Source organism: Phoenix dactylifera, unplaced genomic scaffold, assembly GCF_009389715.1.
Source record: "Phoenix dactylifera cultivar Barhee BC4 unplaced genomic scaffold, palm_55x_up_171113_PBpolish2nd_filt_p 000195F, whole genome shotgun sequence".
NCBI classification, from domain to species: domain Eukaryota; kingdom Viridiplantae; phylum Streptophyta; class Magnoliopsida; order Arecales; family Arecaceae; genus Phoenix; species Phoenix dactylifera.
Genome location: NW_024067719.1, coordinates 95,737 through 119,469, shown reverse-complemented (window position 1 = coordinate 119,469; position 23,733 = coordinate 95,737). Strand labels below are relative to the sequence as shown.

Below are 23,733 nucleotides of genomic sequence, written 5' to 3'. Positions count from 1 at the left end.
CGTGTGCTTCATGCCCAAACAAACTTCTATCCAAGCTGCCGGAATCCATGAACATCTCCCCTTGTTCCAAGCCATATCCAAGTTCATCTCAAACCGCAATCATCGCATGATTCCGGATCATCCTTCCAGCAGATACGGAGGCCGAGTTTTCTTATCCTTATCCCCGTGCCCAACCGTTCCTAAGCTTCCTTTCATTTCGGATTGGTTCCAAGCTCATCCCCTGCTCACAGATCCATCCAACCTTCATCCCCTGCAGCCAAGGATCAAGCTGACTTCATCCATTCCGCGATCCTAGCTCCCATTCGTCCACGTCTGCAGCCTCCTTCCGAGGAGAACCAGCAAACCATCCAATGACCGGATCAGCTTGACAACATCTCCCCATCATCTGCGGAAGAGAGGAAGCCTCCACGAGTTTATCTCAACGATCGGATCAACCACAGAAAACGACAGAGAGAGAGGGGACGCCGAGCCTATAAAGGAGTCAAGCTTGAAGAGGAGAAGCCATTCTCTCCTCCGTTCCATTCCTCCTTCCCCACAGGGGGGCATTCCCCTGCCCCCACTGGGGGCTGCTCCCATCATCTTTCTCGGGTGGAAGTCCCACATAAAAAACAGGAGGAGGGAGAGAGAGGTTTGGATATTTTGGGAATAACTTCCCATGTATATAAAAAAAAATAAGAATGAAGTGGTGAGCGGAGGAAGAAAGGAAGCTGATCATGATGCAAATAGGAGCCCGCTGCTGTGCTGCTGCTGCGCCCCATAACTTCATGGAAGGCTGATCTTCTCTAGGGGCCGGATGTAGCCCTAACATAGGGCCAAGGATTTATATTTTTGATTTGCTATTCTTGGAGTTTGGTAATAAACTTATTTTGTTCTTAATGAATATTCTTATTTCATCTCATATTTAATTTCTGTGATTTTAAAGTATGATGTTTATACAACTGTTTTTCATGATCACTAAGTAAATATAAGATAGTCCATGCTTAGGAAAGATGCGATGTGCTGCCACCTTAGATTAGGGTAGACATTTCATGCCAACTGAAGATGGATTATGCCTAAATTACTTTTGTGAATTTCTATCGAATGCTTAGTAGGCTTGTAGTCAATTTGCATGTTAATCCAAGAATAAGATAAATTATAAATAACCCTTGTTCCGATGTTAGTGGTGAATTTCTTGCCCTAGGTTCCCCCAAACTGATATCCTTTTAATTGCATTTCTTTTATTAAATTTCTTAGTTTAATTTTCTTCACAAACTCTTTCTTTTAAATATTTTTATTTTTAAAGAAAAACAACTGTACCCCAATCCCTGTGGATCGATACCCGTAATCACTATCCTACCAGATACGTGCTATTGCGTGGTCTTTAAAGTTGACTATCAATAATACCCTCCTTTGGCATTGCCGACTTGGGTCACATAAGTGAATCAAGAATCAACAAGTTATACAAAGAAGAGTTCTTTGATCCTTATAATTATGAATCATTAGGAACTTGTGAATCTTGTCTTATAAGAAGAGTTCTTTGATCCTTATGATTATGAATCATTAGGAAACTTGTGAATCTTGTCTTATGGGAAAAATGACCAAGTCTCCATTCACTGGACATGGAGAAAGGGCAAGTGAGTTATTAGGACTTATACATACAGATGTATGTGGTCCTATGACAACTCCAGCTAGAGGTGGATACTCTTACTTCATCACATTCACTGATGATTTATCAAGGTTCGGATTTGTGTATCTTATGAAACATAAATCCGAAACCTTTGATAAGTTTAAAGAGTACCAAAGTATGGTTGAAAAACAAACCGGAAAGTGTATTAAAATCCTTCGATCTGATCGAGGAGGTGAATACCTTTCTAGTGAGTTTTTAAATCATCTTAAAGAAAGGGCATTCTCTCTGAATGGACACCTCCGTATACGCCACAATTAAATGGTGTAGCTGAACGGAGGAATCGTACTCTATTAGATATGGTAAGGTCCATGATGTGCTTTACAGATCTTCCTATTTTCTTCTAGGGTTATGCTTTAGAAACTGCCACATATGTGCTAAACAGGATACCTTCAAAATCTGTATCTAGTACTCCATATGAAATATGGAGAGGTAGGAAGCCTAATCTTAAATATTTTAAAATATGGGGGTGCCAAGCATATGTCAAAAGAAATTTTGGACATAAGCTAAGTGCTAGATCAGATAAATATATATTTGTAGGTTATTCCAAAGAAAGTATTGGATATCTCTTCTATCACCCTACTGAACAAAAGATATTTGTTAGTAAACATGCCACTTTCTTAGAAAAAGAGTTTATCTTAGAAAATGGCAGTGAAAGAAGAATTGAACTTAATGAAGTTCAAGACCTACAAATAAAACACAAAAAATTCTTCAACCAGATGTACCCATAAATGAGGTACAACCACAACACACATCTCCTCTCCAAAGGTCAGATAGAGTGCGAAGAGCACTTGAGAGGTATGGGTTCATCATTGAGAATGATGAAGCCCACATTGTTCAGAATAATGATCCTCTGACCTATTCGGAAGCTGTCAAATTAACCTATTCACCTGCAGAATTTTTGAAGATGAGATCTTCAAATTAATTTCTTCTGATTTTAGTTTCAGTTTTATGAATCTTAATCAACTTTCCTCAGATCCTAATCTTCCCTCCCTAATGAATTCAAAGATCTTCTGGATTTGGATCTAGAAAATTTTTTGAATTCTATGATCCGAGGCGCGTTCATTCGATGAACGACGTCCCGTTTGAATTCTGCTGCGAACGTCGCATCGAACGGGGCGTAACTTAGCAGTGGTATGAGAGCCATGGTTCTAGGGAGCATGATTAGGACCTAAGGATTGATTACCACATTTTTAATCTGATTTTTAAAGGAATTATGCTTGCTGGATTTTCTGCATGCTGAAATTTTCAGCATGCAGATTTTTATTTGCTATGATCTTGCAAATTATTTTAGAATTGTAATTAGATTACAATGTTTTAAATCAAGTAATGCATGATCTGAAATCCAGAGAATAGCATAATAGGTTTAAAATTTCAGATCTGAAAATATACATGAGATGCATATGATAATCATAATGTTCATACTCGTTTAAGGTTATGTTTAAAATAATGTATGCATGAAATATATGTATTAGTTAAACAAAAATTTATTTGCATGAGATGTAAATAAAATCCTTAAACAATAGGAACATTTACATAAGATGTAAACTGAAACAATTATGTCATTTACATAAGATGTAATCACATAATATATGAAAGGGTTTCATAATTACATAGGATGTAAATCTGAACCAATGTGACATTTACATAAGATGTAAATCGAATGATATATGGTATGGGGTAGATGGTTACATTAGATGTAAATCCCAAGAGACCTAAAACCTCCCTAAATCAATCGAGAGTGAACGATACATTGAGCTAGCCATATTTGATTAATTAATCTAATTGGTGTCTAGGCAAGCTCAAAGGTGGTTACTTAATTAGGACCTTACTCTCTGAGTAAGGGGAGCCTCCCACCTGCTTACCTGGCCAATTGATCGATTACCTCCTATGGAAAGCTCAAAATTGGAATCACTAAGATCTGATTACCCAATATTAAGTCGATTGGTCTTCCACCGTAGTAGAGTTGCTAAGATCTTTCCGGCGTTGATTAGTCTCGGCTGGATACAGTGGGCTAGTTGCATCGGAGGATTGGACCTCTCTATTAACATGAGATGTTGTGGGATAAAGGTGGGGTTGGGCTCCAATAACTGTTAGGTGAGGACCCAATCATAGTTTTATTTTCGCGGGATATACGGTGGGTCTGACTTAACCAAGGAACGGGTCCAATAACTGTTAGGTGAGATCCTTATGACTTGGAGACCAGATTAGCTCAATATGCTTACGAAGCATTGTACAAAAGTTGTACACTCATCGTCTATGTGTCTCCAATAACTGTTAGGTGAGGTGACATGTAGATTGGTGGGACCGCAGCACCCCACTCGAAACCCTAAGTCGTAGGTTTCCGTATCTTTACTAGGGGAGTGTGAGAGATTCGAAAAATAGTGGAAGGATTTGATCCAATTTTGTTTTAAAAGTCTCTAAAACAAATTAATGTTAAATACAAATTTCTAATTAGAATCTTTACTCTCTGCAGATGTCAATGGCTTCCAACCCGATAGTTCGAATTCTAGATAACAATAGGTTGACCAGACCAAACTATAAAGATTGGCTCCGCAACTTGAAGATTGTCTTGAGTTGCAAAAAGATAGCTTATGTTCTTGACTATGAACTCCCGGTGTTACCAACCCGTGCAACCGATGAGCAGCGTGAGACGCATGCAAAATGGTTGGATGATGACAATAAGGTTAGGTGCTACATTTTGGCATCCATGTCCAACGAATTGCAATGCCAGCATGAGAGCATGAAGACTGCTAAGGACATACTTGATCACCTACAAGAGTTGTATGGTGAACAGAGTCGCGCAGCAAGGTTTGAAGTATGCAAGCGGCTCTTCAAAGCCAATATGCATGATGGGCAGTCCGTCCATGAACATGGTTTGACCATGATCAAGGATCTTGAAGAGTTTGAGAAGCTTGGCATGACCATGCACAAGGATTTGCAAACAGATTTGATCCTACAATCGTTGCCATCTTCATATAGGTAGTTTATTGTAAACTACCATATGAATAAAATTGAATGCAACAAACTTTAATTGTTGAATATGTTGGTAACAACTGAGGGAGCTTTGAAAGGTTCAAGGGGCACGGTTCTCGCTGCTGAGCTAGCTTCTCCTTCTAAGAGAAAGTCTACTGGGAAGAAGAAGAAGCCTGCGAAGAAGCAGAAGACCGAGAAAAAGCCGAAGAAGGAAGTTCCTAAGAAGAAGGCCGAACCCAAAGGAAAATATTTCCATTGCAATGAAGACGGCTATTGAAAGAGGAACTGTCCTATCTACATGGGAAACATAAAGAGCAAGAAGGGTGACACGCCTTCTGAAGGTATATCTAATATGCTCATTATTGAAACTAATCTAACGGTTTTTTCTATTTTCAGTTGGATTATAGACTCTGGTTCTAGTGTTCACTTGTGCACTACCATGCAGGGTCTAAAGGAAAGTAGAAGGCTTACGGAAGGTGCGGTAACCTTAAGGGTTGGCAATAGAGCAAGAGTTGCTGCTGTTGCTGTGGGCACATTCCTTTTGCATTTACCGTCAGAATTTAGTTTGATACTTAGAGATTGTTATTTTGTACCTAGTACTAGCAGAAATCTGATTTCTGTATCTTGTCTAGCATAAAAACATTATGAATTCAATTTAAATAAAGGCTATGTTTCTATTTATTTGCGAAATAAACTGTTTGGACGTGGTTTTATGATTGACGGTCTCTATCACTTACATATGGATGTATTTGTAAACGTATCTAAGCGTATAGTGAGTACCATAGGATCTAAAAGATCTAGAGATGAAATAGATCAAAAGTATTTATGGCACCTCAGACTTGGTCATATAGAAGAAGACAGAATTAACAAATTGGAGAAACATGAACTTTTGAGTTCATTGACTTCTGAGTCATATCTGATTTGTGAATCCTGCCTTCAAGAAAAAATGGCCAAATTATTCTTTGTAGGACACGGGGAGAGGTCCACAGAAATACTTGCCCTAGTACGCACTGATGTGTGTGGCCCATTTGATGGTGCAGGCTAGGGGTCAATTTTTCTACTTTATTACTTTTACCGATGATTTCTCACGGTATGGTTATGTCTATCTTATGAGACAAAAATCTGAAGCATTTGAAAGGTTCAAAGAATTCAGATTTGAAGTAGAAAAACAGACAGGAAAACTCATTAAGGTTCTTCAATCAGATCGAGGAGAAGAATACCTTGGTGGAGAGTTTCGCGATTATCTCAAACAAAATGGTATAGTTTTACAATGGACATCTTCTGAAACATCTCAACTCAATGGAGTGTCAGAAAGGAGGAATCAGACCCTATTGGATATGGTCAGGTACGTGATGAGCTTCATTGACTTACCATTATTCTTGTGGGGAGATGCCCTACTTACAGCTATCTATATATTGAATAGAGTTCCCTCTAAGTCCATTCCTACCACACCGTATGAGATATGGCATGGTAAGAAACCAAATCTTGGTTATCTTAAGATTTGGGGATGTCCAGCCCAAGTCAAGCGACAACAGACGGACAAATTACAGTCTAGGACAATTGATGCTCGTTTCATTGGATATCCTAAAGAGTCATTAGAATACAATTTTTACATTCCAGAAGATCACAAAGTATTTGTGAGCCGACATGCCATCTTCTTGGAAAAACAGTTTATTCTTGATAGAGGCAGTGGGAGAAAAATTGAGCTCGAAGAGAAAGTCTCTGAAGAGCAACGAGCAATTGAGCCTAGTGAACCTATCACATTGAGCCAATACATGAAGAACCTCGTCCACTTCGTAGATCCAGTAGGATCTCCCATCCTCCTGAAAGATACTTAGGTATGCTTACAGAGGAAATAGAGGAAGAGTTCCTCATGGGAGAAAGAGATCATAGTAATGATCCCATGACCTACAACGAAGCGATGTTAGACATCGACTCCGAAAAATGGATGGATGCGACGAAGTCAGAAATAGACTCCATGCATTCCAACCAAGTATGAACCTTAGTAGATCCGCCTGAAGGTATAGTACCTATTGGGTGTAAATGGATCTACAAAAGGAAAATGGGTTTGGATGGCAAGATAGAGACCTATAAGGCAAGGTTGGTGGCAAAAGACTATAGTCAGCACGAAGGCATTGACTATCAAGATACATTTTCACCAGTAGCCATGCTGAAGTCCATTCGAACGTTGCTTGCCATTGCAGCTTATCATGATTATGAGATATGACAGATGGATGTAAAAACTATTTTTCTTAATGAATATCTTGAGGAAGATATCTATATGGAACAGCCTCAAGGTTTCACTTCCAGTGATGGTGATCATAAGGTCTGCAAGCTGCAAAGATCCATTTATGGACTAAAGCAAGCATCTCGGAGTTGGAACACTCGTTTCGATGATGTGATCAAATTGTTTGATTTCATCAAGAACGAAGAGGAACCATGTGTGTACAAAAAGGTCAGTGGGAGGGCGACAGTATTCCTCGTATTGTACGTGGATGATATACTCCTAATTGGGAATGATATTCCTATGCTCACATCGTTCAAGTTATGGCTATCTAAGAAGTTCTCCATGAAAGATCTAGGTGAAGCATCTTATATTTTGGGGATTAAGGTCTATAGAGATAGATCTAAGAGGATGCTTGGCCATGCTATAGGGGATTAAGGTTTATAGAGAGATTTAGCGCATGAGTAGGATCCCTTATACATCGGTAATAGGGAGCCTCATGTATGCCATGCTATGTACTCGACCTGATATAGCACATGCTGTGAGTGTCACGAGCAGATATCAGTCAAATCCAGGCGAGGAGCACTGGATAGCTGTGAAAAATATTCTTAAGTACTTGAGAAGGACTAAGGATCTATTTTTGGTCTTTGGGGGAGGCATAGAGTTAAAGGTAGAAAGATATACTGATTCAGACTTCATGACTGATCCTGATGATAGAAAGTCTACATCAGGATATGTATTTTTATGCAATGGAGGATCGGTAAATTGGAAGAGTTCCAAGCAACCGATTATTGCAGATTCTACCATGGAAGCAGAGTACATTGCTGCATCGGATGCTGCGAAGGAAGCGTTCTGGTACAAGAAGTTTGTCGAAGAGCTAGAAGTCATGTCATCAGATGCCATAATCCTTTTCTGTGACAACAACGGTGCCATAGCACTGGCTAAGGAGCCGAGGTCTCACCAGAAGTCCAAGCACATAGAGCGGCGATTTCATCTAATTCACGACTACCTCGAAAAGAAATATGTAGATGTGGAGAGAGTAGACTTCACTGATAACGTAGCGGACCCATTCACTAAGCAGCTGAGTCAGAAGAAATTAGAAGTCCATCTTGAAAAATTATATGACTTAAATATATGTCTGATTGGCTTTAGTGCAAGTGGAAGATTGTTAGAAGTATGCCCTAAAAGCCAACATGGCTGACGCATATTTGTAATCTGGGACATAAATTTGTAATTTGACACTTATTAATAAATAAGATTGGGCAATTTATTTTTCATTCATGTTTGTATGAAATTAATAGATGATGACACATAATTTTAAGGAGTTGAGAATTTGAGGCATGTGTCATTAGGAATTAATTTCTAAATACTTCTGATCGATGGATCCATCACGAGGGATGGTGATCGATCCGCTGAGATTAATGTACAGATCACTTAGTCAGATGGACGAGTCTTGAGTCCATGGTGTAGAGACACTGGAGTGATTATGCAAGTACTTCTTAGAGAACAAGGTACTGAGCGTGACCAAAGATAGTAGTCACATGGATGTCTATCCACTCGTCAGTGACTACTTATGCTGCAGTTGTATGACTGGTCCTTTGACCTGCGATGCCTCAGCTATTCTGAAAGAATAGATGCCCTACAAGCCAGTCGAAATATGTATTGCGAAGGATTTTCTTTTGATTTTTCAAATCATGTACATGATATTTAAATATGAATAAAGGCATTGTGTTTTATCATATGCTGTTGATTATATTTGTGATAAACCCTTTAGATTAGGGCAATGGTTTTGAGGCTATGATGAGATCATACTAGTGAGACTTAAAATCCTAAAATCCTAATCTTAAATATTTTCATTCATTGGTACATTGAGTCGGGGATCAATGTTTACCGGAAAGACTGGCACATCTTATGTATGCTCGATGCAGAGGGTGATTGATCTCACAATCACTTATATAGAGACACTAATACAAAGATGTGGGTGCTCATTAGATGAATGAGTTCACTGAATTGACCTACAAAGAGAAATCTTATGAAGTCTTACTTACATTTCAAAAGATGATTCTCTTTGTGGGAGTTGTGCAACTGATCCTTTGACCTGAGATCACCATAGTATCTTATGCACATAAATTCATATTTTGGTTTTCACTCATTCATAACAATAAGTTGTGTACGAGGTCTTCTGGATATGGTGGATTATGTACGAAGGTTATGAGTAGGTCAACAAGAAATTAATCACTTCTAGTAAGAGAAGATCGCATCCTATTTATTCTAATCATATGATAATTTGGAGAGCCTTTGATCAAAGCACAATGAAAATTAGAAAGAGTTTCTAATGTTTCATTATTCGAATTATCATTAGAAGATTGAGAAATATATGAATATGAAATTGAGTTTGACATATATTCATACTCATATATATATTCGGGATGCAGTTTGATTAAAGGATTGAATTGCACGGCAACTTGCCACTGAAGGGTATTTTTGGTATTTCCACCAAATTTCATATTTTTCGGATAGACATGATACGTTGCTAGACGTCAATCTTGTCTTATAGATTTGATCGAATTAAAGAGTTTAATTCGATCATCAATTAGAAAGGATTCTAATTGTTAAGTTCGGGTTCGCGTAGTTTGGACTTAAATCGATTAGAAGAGTTCTAATCAAGTTGGGTTAACTCGCACTCACACCTATTGCTGGCTAAGTATGGAACCCAATGGGTCACACACAAGAAAACTTATCAAAGGTCTAATTGGATTAGATCATGTTTGCAAGATAAACATCTTAGCAGGTGTTGCAAACCCTAGCTCCTGATTCAAATTAAATTCGAATTTGATTCTTAGAATAGGTTGATCTAATTTGATTAGATCATGACCTAATATGGGTTAGCCAAGAGTTGGAACCCATTTAGCTTTAATTAGACCTGATTTGATTAGGTTTAATATTTTCTTTAAGTTGGTTAAACCCAATTAGATTGGGTTTGATAGGGCCTTCACTTCTGGACCATTGGATCGCTCCTAGGATGAAGGATCTGGTCCACTGGTTGGCGCCTTCATCTGGACCATTGGATGGCTTCCTGGATGAAGGATCTAGTCCACTGGTTGGCGCCTTCATCTGGACCATTGGATGGCTTCCTGGATGAAGGATCTGGTCCACTGGTTGGCGCCTTATTCTGGACAATTAGATGGCTCCCTGGATGAAAGATCTGGACCATTGCTCAGCGCCTGAATCTAGACCACTGGATGGCTCCCTGGATGAAAGATCTGGACCATTGCTCAGTGCCTGAATCTGGACCATTGGTGATGGCATCTTGCTTCTGGACCATTGGATGGCACCCTGGATGATGATGCCTTGATCTGAACCATTAGATGGCGCCTAGATCTGGACCATTGGCTTTGGTTCCCTGCATTTGGGCCCTTGGATCATCAGGATTTAAGAGGAAGACGTGAGAAAGAAGCGTATCATTTAGGGGTGGCAATCGGATCGGGTCGGGTTATAAACGGGTCGGGTCACATGCAGGTCGGGTCAGAAAATCATAAATCTTAGATTAGGTTTTATTTAAATTAATGTTCTATCTTTATTGTTCTGCTGAGCATTGAGAACTGTGAAACTTTATAATTTGTGTCAGTTAATGGAATAAGATTGCATTTATTTTAGCTGAATTATTTTATTTATATAATTGAGATGTTTGGTTTAGATACCTTGCATGCTCGTAGGGAGAGTTTCCTACGGATGTGCGGCGGTTGGCGCGACCCCCGGCTCGTGATCTCGGGTCGGGGGCGTGACAACTTTTATGGTATCAGAGCATAATTGGATAAATTATGAGATAAGAAAATATGAGTGTAGGTGGGTAGACACTAGATAATTCTTTTATTTGCTCTTCCATATTGTAAAATCCCGGATCGAGCTAATTCTTCGGATCTGTAAAAACAGTAAGAAATCGTATAATGAGCTAGACAGCCCAGTAAGTAATAAACACCTTAACTAGTCAATTCATATAATAACATAAAATATAAATACAAATTACGATGAATCAACATAATAACATAATCAATTCCTTTTCAAGCACAAATTCATTGAAATCCGTATCTTTCAAATATCCACATACATAATCATAAATCTAATTTGAAACAAATCACATTCATCTCATCAGCCTTTAACTACGACCACACTTATACCCTGTGGCTAGGCCAGAAATAGAACCGCATTTATACCCTGCGGAGTGGGCCAGAATACTGCACTTATATCCTGCGGAGTGGGTCAGAATACCACACTTATACCCTGTGGTGGGGCCAGAATTGCCAATGCATAATTCCCAATTGGCAGGGTCCAGAACATAGTCAGGCTGAGAGTTCTTAATCTGAGGAACATCAAAATTCTTTTGTAAAATAATAAATATATCATAATCCAATCTAAATATGCATATACGATGCAAGAACAGTAAATATATCCAAAAAATATTATTCCAATTTTTCTATCTATTTTTCATTCAAATCATCATCCTGTAAAATTCATAAATCACATATAAATTCATTATCAATTTATTCGATGCAAAAATAATATTATATAAATGAAGAGTCTAAAGAAGGCAGTTCATTACTTACATTGAACGCGATCCACAACAAATCCAATGAATCTTACAAATTCCTCGCAGAACCTAATATCCAAAAATCATATTTTCTTTTAAAATTCATCACAATATATATAAAACTTAAGTTTTTAACATTCTCCCAGGGCTGACCCTGCAAAGGTGTCTAGCACCCCGGTTTTGGGTTCGGATTCGGATTCATACCCGTAGACCACCCTCCTCCCTTTATTTTATTATTATTATTATTATTATTTTCTTTCTTTCTTTCTTTCTTTCTTTTTTTCTTTCTTTTCTTTTCTTTTTCTTTTCTTTTCTTCTCTTTCCTTCTCTTTTCTTTTTCTTTTTCCTTCTTCTCCCGAAGCTTCCTCTGACTTCTTTTCTTCCTTCCCCCCTTTCTTTCTTCTTTCTTTTTCTTTCTCCTCCTCTTCTCCCGACTTCTTCTCCTTCCCCCCTTTCTTTCTTCTTCTTTCTTCTCCCGCGAAGGGAGGTCGGCGAGCTCGGGAGACGTCAAGTCGAGGCCGGCGGCGCCCGCGGCGGCCGACTCTCTCCTTCTTCCCACGGAGGAGGTTTGCACATGGGAGAAGAGGAAAAGCCCGCAGCAGTCGGCCTTCTCCTTCTTCCCTCTCTTCTCCTTTCTTTCTTTCTTTCTGTCTGTCTTTCTTTCTTTTGTTTTTTTTTAAATGGTACAGCAAAGAGGTAAAGGTTAGGAATCCTTACCTCAGCCTCGGTGAAGGTCCGGCGGCTTCCTTCCTCTCCGGCGGCTCTTTCCTCTCCGGCGGCAATGGAACCACCTGGATCAAAAAAACCCGGCTTCAACGGCTCCCTCCCTCCCTCTTTCTCTCTCTCTCTCCCTCTTGGGCGGCTGCACGAGGAAGAAGAGAGGACTCGGGTGGCCTCAAAGAGAAGAAGAAGAAGCCCTAAAAACAAGGCTTCCTCCTTCTTCGGGATGGATCCTTCCATCCCGGTGCCTCACGTGCAACACACGTGAGGCCGAAACCTGGGACTGGGCCGGTCAAATGGACCGGGCCTAGTTTCGGGGTCTCACAGGTTGTCGAGTAAGATGTCGACTTCTTCTATGGTCTTGTCTATATGAAAGTTGTCAATATCAAAATAGGCCAAGCATGCCTCTAGGGGGTCATCTGCTAAGATATAGGGAAGGGCTTCCTCTACAAGATCATCCATTTCGTCAATTAGGCAACACTCGTCTTTCCTCACATGTTGGTCAGCGGCATGAAACACATTCAACTTAATTTTCATGTTTCCAAATGATATATCCATTGCCCCAGTTCTACAGTTGATACATGCAGTGGCTGTCGCTAAAAAGGGACGACCAAGAATCATAGGGATTTGTTTTTTTATGTTGGGCACATGTTCCATATCAAGAACGATAAAATCTACTGAAAAATATAATTTGTCTACCTTGACAAGAACATCTTCAATCATCCCCCGTGATATGTTCACAGATCGATCAACCAATTGTAAGGATACCGAGGTAGGTTTTAATTCACCTAACCCAAATTTCTCATAGACTGAATAGGGTAAAAGATTCACACTTGCCCCTAGATCTAAGAGTGCTCGGTCGATGGAGTTATATTCTATGACACAAGAAATAGTGGGAGCGCCAGGATCTTTGAATTTTGGAGGGATGTTGTGTTGGAGAATGGAACTTACCTGCTCAGTTAGGAGGACCTTTTTAGGCACATGTGTCCTAGATTTTCGCTTTTGGGTGCATAGGTCTTTGAGAAATTTGGCATAGGAGGGAACTTGTTTGATGGCATCAAGGAGCGGAAGGTTGATTTTAACTTGTTTGAAGACCTTTATCATCTCTTCTAGTGAAGTTTCCTTCTTGCCAAAGGGAGTGGATGCATTAAGTGCTTCAGAGAATGGGGCCTTTGGAATGTGGGTTGTGGCAGATGGTGGACTAGCTGAAGAGGGTTTTGGATTTTCATGTGATACATTATTCTCCTTTTCTTCACCTTCCTTGTTGTTACCCTCCCCAACCTTATTATCTATCACACGTCCACTCCTAAGGATAGTTAAAGCATTGGCTTGCTCATGATTTAGTCGAGTTTCTTGAGCCACGTATTGTCCCCTTGGATTACTCATTGGTTGACTTGGAAGCTTGCCTTCCTCTCGCTTGTTTAATGCATTAGCTAGTTGACCCATTTGGGATTCTATCTTAGCAATTGATTGTGTGTGAGAGTGCAATAGTTGTGTGTTTGCCTCCAAACCTTGAAGGGCAGTCAACACTTTCTCCTCAAAGGCTGTATTTCTTTGGGTTGGAGGAGGAGGGTGCTGAAATTGAGTTGAGGGACGGTAGAGATGAAAATTCTGAGGGTTTTGAAAATTTTGGGAGTAGGGTTGGGCAGTATTCTAAGCTTGCTGCCTCCAAGAAAAATTTGGATGATTCCGCCATCCCGGATTATATGTATTGGAAAATGGATCATTACCCGGTCTGGGCTGTGTTTGGGCAGCATTGATGTGTTCTTGCACGAGTTCGGAGAATTGGGGTGCTGAGGGGTACTCATGAATAGGATGCGATGGGCTAGAATAGATAGCACACACTTGTGCTTGAGAAGAGCTAATGACATGTCCCTCTATCATCAGTTGGTCAATCTTATGGGACAATGCTTCTACCTTGCTAGACAGGTCCATAGAATGACTTATTTCACAAATGGTCCCTTTTCTTTGAGAATTCGGGGGTGCTTGATGAGAACAGGAAGCATGATGGAGGGAGTTTTCATTAAGATTTTCAAATAATTGCCATGCTTCATGCTCATTTCGAAGCATGAAAGTCCCCCCGCATGCAGCATCAATCATTTGACAGTTTCGTTCAGTTAATCCGTCATAGAAGCATTGCACTAGCTGCTATTTAGGTATTTGATGATGTGGGCATTTTCGGATTAGGTCCCGAAATCTCTCTCAAGTTTCATGAAATTCTTCTCCCTCAGTTTGGGAGAAGCTCGTGATGGCATGTCTAAACTAGTTCGTTCTTCCTATGAAAAAGTATTTTTTTAGGAATTCTTATTGCATTTGATCCCAGGAACGAATCGAATCAGCTTCTAAAGAATTCAGCCATTGCTTAGCTCTGTCTTTAAGGGAGAAAGGGAATAATCTAAGTTTCAGAGCATCATCAGTGAAGTTCTGAATCTTGACAGTGGTGCAAATCTCAAGAAATTCATCTAGGTATTTATATGGTTCTTCGTTGGTGAGCCCATAAAAAGATGGGAGCATTTGGATCACACTAGACTTTATTTCGTATTGTACAGCTGTTACCTCAGGTAATCGAATGCAAGATGGGGAAGTGTAAATGGTAGGAGTAAAGTACTCCCTCAGGAGTTTGGGTTGTTCTTCAGCCATCTCAAGAGGTGGGGATGATTCTAATGTTCTGATCTCAGCTCGAATATTCCTAAGATTCCGTTCTATTTTAGGGTCAAAGGGTAATAGGTCACGTACTCTAGAACGACTTCCTTGCATACACTAGTACTTGATCAGTCAAGCATGCAATAAAAGAAAAAAAAAACATCAATGCTTGTATTTGCCCTAAAATCACTAGACAGCTCCTAACTGGTTTGAAGAGGGCACCTAAGCCTCCAATCCGGTCTAATGAACCAAGTTGATCAGGTAAGCTCCCAGGTAAGTGGAGCAGTCACGATGCGTTCGCAAAGGTCCCACTTAAAAACCACTTGCCTCGAACAGATGAACTGTCTCCCTTATAGGGACAAAGCTTGCCTAGACATCAACTAAGCCACAGAGCGAAATTGGTGCAACTTTCGGTGATCTTCGTCCTATTGAGCTCGAATGTCCTTAGGAGCCAACGTCTACTTGATTTTAATTAAGCTGACACTATGTGAGATTGAGTTCACCTAAGTTGGGCAAGAGTCCGGTGATGAAATCCGGCTCTTATCTTATTGGGGTGATTGTCCTTACTATGTGCGGATTAATTTGTGTATGTGTATCAAGCATACATTCACACTTTTGCTGAAATTAAAATTAAAACATTCACCACAGAATTTTAAGCTAATAATCAATTTAAACAAAAAAAAGTTTAGAGGTTACCAATAGGAATTTTTCCAGCAATTTTTTTTTTAAACAAACCTCTAAAGCATTCCTTTTTGATAGCTCAGATCTCCTCTTCGATTCCTGATCAAATAATACCAAAAGGAAAATTAAAAATTAGTAAGAGAGACAAAAAAAAGATAAGAAAAGTAACAAAAATGGAAAATATTTTTATTTTATTTTAGATATATATATATATTTGAAAGTTTTTTTTTAAATGAAAAGAAAAACAACTATACTAGCAATCCCCGGCAACGGCACCAAAAATAAACCACGCAATAGCACGTATCCTGTAGGATAGTGATTACGGGTGTCGGTCCACAGGGATTGGAGACAAGTTATTTTTCTTTTAAAAATAAATCACGAAGAAGAATTTGTTAACTTGATTTAACTAAATTAATCTATGAGTACGAATTGAAATTTATCAAAGTAGATAGATCTAGGGTTTGGAATCCACCGCGTAGCATTGCATTAGGGACTGTGTTCTTAATTTTTATCTTTTGGAGAGGCATGCAAATTGGCTACAAGCCTTTTAAAATAAAAACATAAAGAGTTTTAGGAAGATCCATCTTCGGTATAGCATGAAGTGTCTACCTAAGTATGCTAATCTAGGGTGCAGCACACCTCATCTTCATAGGCATGGATCATCTTAGACTACTTTAGCAAATATGAATAGTAAATGGCATGCTCAAGGTTTAAACATCATAAAAGAAATTTTCATTGAGAATGAGAATTTAAACAAACTCCAAAAAGATTAAAAGAGTAAGAACTACAATACACTGATACATTACTAGGGCTTCATCCAGCCCTAGATTGGACGTTTAGCCGCGCATGGCTTCCGGACGACCTCCTATCTTCATATTAAAAACTTCAGCTCCCATTATTCCCAAAATATCCCAAAATATTCTCTTCCCCCCCTCCTTTCTTTTTTATTTCTTTTTCTTCTTTCTCTGATTCGGCCTTCTCCTCTCTTCCTTTTTCTTCACCGAAACAAGGCTCCCCTGTTTTCAATCCAACCCAGCCCCCTTAGCCGATGGCCACCCTCCTCCTTTTATAGCTGTCTGGAGTGCTCATTCGGGAAGGGAGAAGAGATCACGGGCGGCTGATTCCTGGGCGTGATGCCGGAGGGCAGATCACGGACGAAGAGGATGTAGGGCGTCAATCCGTGGAAGAATGGCTGGATCTTGGGAGGAATACATGATCTGTGGAGCGCCGGATTGATTGTAGATGGCCGGAATGGAGCTGGCCGCTGGATCGACGGGAGGTGGACGGAAGAAGACGAGATGGCCGCGGGATCGTTGGGAGGCTGATGCGGAATGTCTGGATCTCGGAGAAGACAGGGACAGAGCTGGAGATGGATGCCGAGCTGGGTTACCGGCTGCTGGGAGCCGATCACGGCTTGGTGCTAGGAATCAATCCGGAAGGAGAGACGTCGTAGATGCTTGGATGCTGGGCGGACGATGATCGCGGAGAAGGCTGAATCTCAGGGATTGGAGCTGGGAATCGATCCGGATGAAGAGGATGGCAATGACGCGGTTGGGATGCTGGCTGCACGCACGATGATCGCGGAGGAGCTGGTCGCTGGCTGCACCGCGTGGGACTCGTGGCTGGAACGGGAGGGAGGACGCGAATCTCGGCCGTGATGCACTGTAGGGGGGAAGAAGATGAACAGTGAAGTTTTTATTTATTTTATTATTTTTTTTGTAACACTGTTCATATGAACAGTGTTTTCACGGAACACTGTTCATATGAACAGTGAATCCAGTAATTTTTTCCAAAATTACTGTGGATATTTAATTATTATTATTTTTTAAATTATAAATTTTATATGAAGGCAGGTAAAGAATTGGTTAGGAATTGGCTTTGGATTTGAGGTGGGTCATGATCGTTGATTTGCTTGAACTTGTTCTCGAGCCCAATGTCATTTAAATTTAATTCTTGCTAAACTGCTTCAGACCGGACTCGACAAGACTAAAAACAAGACCGTGATTTAATAAAAAGGGTTAATCAAACATTTTTCCTCAAACAAAAATAATTATCTAATTAGGACCAAAACCTATTTAATCATAGCTTGAGCTTGATTACAACTCCATCAGGTTACTAAACCGGGTCAACACAATCTCCTCCTTATATGTTTTCATGAAAGATCGCAACCAGAAGAGAGACAAGTTCAGAGTCTGTTTTAAGAAAAGAATTATTTACTTCTTACCATATTTTAAATTTATTTCAATGTTTATTGAATTTCATGGTAAAATATGTATTTATCAGTTTAAGAACATTGATAAGTGCTATGGAAAGATAACTAAATTATAAATTATTAAGCACTTATCACCTGCGGCTGGCGAGGTTCGGGCGGCCGAACCTCGCCCGGTAGCAGGCGAGCGTGGCCAGCGCGCACGTGGCCTGGGCGCGCACGGGCGCGGCTTGGGCCGCGCATGGGTGCGCCGTGCCTTTGGCATGCTTGGTCATGTCTTGGCCAACCTTGGACATGCTTGGCCAAGCATTGGGAGCCTTGGCTTGGTCAAGGCTTGGCCAAGTGCAAAGGAGGTTGGCCAAGGCTTGGCCAGGTGTGGCGAGGCTCGGCCAAGTGTGAATGGGCTTCGGCCAATGCTCTCCAAATGAAATAGTTGACCCGTACCTCGTTCTTGATCTTGGCATGACCTTCCATTGTCCTCCTCTGGGCCGGGATTCTCCATTGGTTGAGGGACTCGGCGGTGCGGCGGGCTTGGGTCCTCAACACACGTGTGGGCGCGCGCAGGCGGGCGCGCGCAAGCCGCTGTCAGGCAGGTGCGCGACTTGCGGCGAGGTTTGCTGGGTGTGGAGTGATTGATTAAAACCCTATTTGATTTTGATGAGCTCAAAGCATTTGAGTATATTTCTTGTTTACTAATGAATTCAATTAAGTGTTTTCAGTGAAAATCTTCTCTAAGTGTCTCTAGACTTGGTTCATAGTATTTTGGATAAGTTAAGAAGTCAGCTTGAACCAAAGTCTGAGACTCGAGTCGACTCCAGAGTATCACGAGTCGACTCCAAGCGTATCAAGTTCACTGGCACGGGCTCGAGTCGACTCCGGATCGGTACGAGTCGACTCCGACTGAGAACAGACAGACGAACAGAAAGCTTCAATTCAAAACCTGTCAGCGAGTCGACTCCCGAAGTGCGCGAGTCGACTCCAATGTTTACCGAGTCGACTCCGGAGAAGTATGAGTCGACTCCAAGGAGTCACAGGCAGAAAAGTCAGAGAGCAGTTTTCGGGTCTGAGATTCGAGTCGACTCCAGTGGAACGCGAGTCGACTCCGATGGTTGGCAAGTCGACTCCAAAGAAAGTGAGAGTCGACTCTCAGAGGAGCACAAGGAAAAAGACAAAAAGCATTTTTCGGACTCTGAGATTCGAGTCGACTCCCGCAATACGCGAGTCGACTCCGAGACTCCGCGACCACAAAGAAGACAGAAGACCAAGTTACTGCCTCTGAGATTCGAGTCGACTCTCAGACAGCTAGAGTCGACTCCAAGGCAGCTTCACATCAAAAAGGCAGAAGACCAAGTTTCGGAAACTGAGAGCCGAGTCGACTCCGAGGAAGTTCGAGTCGACTCCAAGACTGGACGAGCCAAAAAGACAGAAGATAGGGAGTTCGGGCTCTGAGCGCCGAGTCGACTCCCAGGATTGACGAGTCGACTCGAGTGGACCAAATTCAAAAATAAATCCACGGACTCCATGGGATGAGCTGACTCCGAGAAAGCGAAGTCAGCTCCAGAAGTTGGCGAGTCGACTCTGGGTCAAGACGAGTCGACTCCCAGTCGCGAAGGCAACTTTAATTCAAATCTGGAACAGTTGCCGAGTCGACTCCGGAAAAGTATGAGTCGACTCCCGCTACAGACGAGTCGACTCCTGATCGCGCGAGTCGACTCCAACCCACCAACGGACACATTGTCAGGCTGTGCAGAGTGTGCAGAACGGGCAGAAAAAGGTGTCTAACGGCTAGTTTCCGTGGGGGTTGGTTTAAATAGCCACAGAAGACTGTAGCAAAGTAGAGAACAACCATTCCACTCCAAGTATTCAAGCATTCAATCTCTGCAACCTGTTCTTCAACGAAAAAAGAGGAAAGAGCTGCATTAACTGCATCCACCTACATCTTCCCAGCAATTAAAGAATCCTCCTTCTGCATTCAAGTCGACTACACATTCAAGAGGAGACCCGAAGTTTAAGAAGCCATTCCTCTTCTCCAACTTAAAAGCGTTTGAGGGCTTCTAAACTCTTTTCAGATTATATTGTTTTCCATCTGCTTTTGAGAAGCTTAGTGTTGCCCAGTAGATACAACCCAAGAGGGAGGGTGAATTGGGTCTTTTAATACTTTTAACCTACTTCTATAAGTTTTTGATTAATTATGCTAAGTTGTATAGATGCACAGTGAAAGTTAAACTTAGCAACAGTTTGATGTGTAGAATGTGACTTGATTGAATATGCTTGCTACTAAAGAATTTGCGGATAATAGTTAAGCATGCTATTTATCTAAGTGAGTAAGTGTGTACGTTAGACAATAACAAGAAGCATTACAAACACAACAAACATATAGTGGTTCGGTGCACCCCAGCACCTACATCCACTCCCCAAGACCTCTTGGGAATTTCACTATAATCCTACAGATTACAGCCGGTTGTTTTACAAGCTCACAACCCAACTTGTTGTTTTACGAGGTCACAACGAACTCGGTCGGTTTTCCCAGGCTCACCGACTAGAACCACCCCGATTGTTTTTCCGGGATCACAATCGAACCCTTACACCGTTGGTTTCAACCTAGGCTTACCAACAAACCTATTACCATTGGTTTTTCCTTTGGCTCACCAACAAACCTTAACCCCTTGATTCAATCCCTTGATTGAATCAAGTTACAAGATATTAAAAACAAAGTTTAAAACAAATCAAAGCTTCTTACACAAGCAAATATAACAATATAAACAAAATAGTGTAAAGAGAAGCCCTAAACCAAGTTTTGAAGATGAAGGAGCTCGGCTTCTTCTTTACTTGACCCTCTTCTGATTTGGCACGAAGTAGAGGATTTCCGAGGCAGCACACGGATGAAGAGGAAGCTTTGGGATTCACTTGGATGCTCTTCTTCTCTCTATTTCACTTTGAATGGCCCTTTTTGTGCTTATGGGAGATTTCCCTTGTAATCTCTTTCCTAAATGTTTTCTCCCACTTCCATTTTTTCTCCCCTAGCTCTCTTCTTGTTTTTATAGCTTTAGATGGCGTGGAAACAAGAATATAGCCGTTAGAGACAAAAATAGAGCCGTTGGACACAGTCTGCACTTCCTGACAATATTACCGTTGGGATCGGAGTCGACTCGCGCGATCAGGAGTCGACTCGCCTGTTGCAGGAGTCGACTCGTGTTTTACTGGAGACGACTCGGCCACTGTTCCAAATTTGAATTAATGTGCTTGCTTTGTCCTACAGTCGACTCGGACCAAACTGGAGTCGACTCGCCAATAGCTGGAGACGACTCGGGCACTTAGGGGTCGGCTCATCCCATGAATTCAGAGGACATTCTTTCTGATTTCTTCCTCGAGTCGACTCGGATTCTCTTGGAGTCGACTCGGCTCTCAGAGCCCGAAAACTGATCCTCTGTATTTTTGGCTTGTCTGGTCTTGGAGTCGACTCAAATTGTTCCGGAGTCGACTCGGCTCTCAATTTTCGAAACACAGCCTTCTGCCATCTTGGTGTAGCGCTGCCTTGGAGTCGACTCGAGATGTCTGGGAGTCGACTCGAATCTCAGAGTCCGAAAACTGCCCTCTGACTTTTTCTTTGTGTTCCACTGAGAGTCGACTCTCGCTTTTTTGGAGTCGACCTGCCAACCATTGGAGTCGACTCGCGTTCCACAGGAGTCGACTCGAATCTCAGGGTCGAAAATTGCTCTCTGACTTTTGCCTTGTTTTCCTTAGGAGTTGACTTGCCAGCTATTGGAGTCGACTCGAGTTCTTTAGGAGTCGACTCGCCTCTCAGGGTCCAAAATATCTTTTCTGTCTTTCTGTCTGTTACTCCCTGGAGTCGACTCGTTCTACTCTGGAGTCGACTCGGCAAGCATCGGAGTCGACTCGCGCTCTTCAGGAGTCGACTCGTTGACAGGTTCTGAGATGAATCTTTCTGTCCGGCTGTCTGTTGCTCCTTGGAGTCGACTCGGAACTGTAGGAGTCGACTCGAGTGCCTTTCCTTTGAATTTTTCTTAAAACTTGCTCTTCTAAATTGAATCCTTTGAACTTGAGACTTGGGCCAATAAATTGTAGCTTTCTTCCAACTTTTCTTGAGAGCTTTGGAGGCCTTCTTGTGTTCTTCCAACTTGTTATGTTTCTAGCAAAATAAATATCTTTCTTCTTGCAACACAAACATTAGTAATTATACTTCAAGGTTTTGTGATCATCAAAATCAATCTTTAAATCAATCCTTGGGTCATCAGTCTCCCCCTTTTTGATGATGACAAAACTTGGAGTATATGCAATATAAGATATATTGTGTTCTAGAAGTAATGCATAGCTAAGTTGCTATTTCTCCCCCTTTTTGACAACATCAAAAAGGTAGTAAAACATTAAGCACAAAGATAAGAATACTCAAATATTTCTTTTCCTTATTGTACTCTGATTTGCATGTCAAATTATTGCAAGGATATGAATCATAAAACTCAAGGCAATAATATTAGAATCAGATTAATGAGCATAGATCAGAGCCAATTAAGATAATTTCAGAGCAGAACACATCGAATGTGATTTCAAGAAGTTTTCTAATTTGATACCACAGATAGTTTTCTAATCAAGTATAGGTGGAATCTTCCTTAGGTTAATACAAGAAGTACCACAAATGATATTCAAGGAAACACATGAGTGGAAATCTAACCTCTCTTTAATAAGTATGAAAGCTTGTTCATTTAAGACCTTTTGCCCAATCTATTAAGTATTTTATCAACATGAGAGCAATTTAATTGATTTTCAAAGTAAAAGATCAAAACTTATATATTTGAAAGACATATCATCATGTTGGATCATTAATTCTTAATGACTTCAAGGTTCTTTTATGATAATAAGAGTATTGGGGCACAAATGCCAAAATATGAATTCATGCAATTTATGATTCATCTCAGAGCTCCTTTAAAGACTTTCTTTTGTTCTTTTAGAAAATAAGCACAATTTGATACATAAAAAATATAAATTGGCACACAATTTAAGTTCTAAAGAGCAAGCCAATTAGGACTCATTAGTGAATTTCAAAATAGATTTTTTAAAAGATACTCAAGCAAATTCAACACGTTATTCTCCCCCTTTTTCATTAAATTAGAGGCTCTTAAGATCAACTATTTGAATTGCAATTTGGTTCATGATTGATGCATAAGATATACTAACCAAATAACAAGCTTCAAGGTGTATCGTAAAAATTTTCAGATTTAAATTTCAGATGATAAATATTGGAGAGCATTAGGATCACTTTTCATTTAGTATTCTTTCTCTCTCCTTTAGTTATGGATTTATGCGATTTAGCTTCAGATGATCTTTCCTTCTGAAATTTTCTTTCTCCCCCTTAATTGATCATTCCATTTAAGAGTTTAGAATTTGAAGATAATGTTCAATAAAATTGTCAATCTCAAAAATATATTTTCTATAAGTTTCAGCTTATTTTCATAAGACTTAAGGTTTGAGATAAGACAACCTTTATAGAACTCATCTCAAGGTATAAACTTATTATATAATTAAAGCAAGTCTGGCAATATAAGGAGGTTCATCAAAATCAATCCATAAAAATCAAGGTATGCTTCAAATTGAAGTAACTTTAGGATAAGATATCTAAAGCTCCCCCTCAAAAGATGCATACTTCTTTAATCATTCTTTTCTTTTGTTGAATTTCAGATTTTAATGTTAAACGTGAATAAACCTGAAACTTTATGATATCAAGAATGTAGAGTGATCTAGAATTATTCAAAATTTATAGTAATCACTCTTTCTAATCCTTTAAGAACAAATTACGCTTTCTCCTAATCTTAGAGAAAAATGTATAGAAATATTAATCAGAAAATGATTCATTTGAAGCTCAGTTTCTTTCAAAGGCATTTACATTTTCTTTCTTTTAGAATCATTCGAGTGAGCTGAAATATTTCTAGCTTTAAGATCATTCACTCTATATATATTCTGATGGAAGTCTTTAAGAATGTAGGAGAGAAAAAAAAAAAAACATATAGATGATC

General features: G+C 40.3%; 1 non-coding gene across 1 annotated transcript; it reads left to right on the top strand.

Annotated features, from left to right (window-relative positions):
* Positions 1–14,329: 14,329 nt before the first annotated feature.
* LOC113461649 lies at positions 14,330–14,435 on the top strand. The gene has a single exon (XR_003383946.1). It is a non-coding gene; the product is annotated as a small nucleolar RNA R71 (small nucleolar RNA).
* Positions 14,436–23,733: the final 9,298 nt, after the last annotated feature.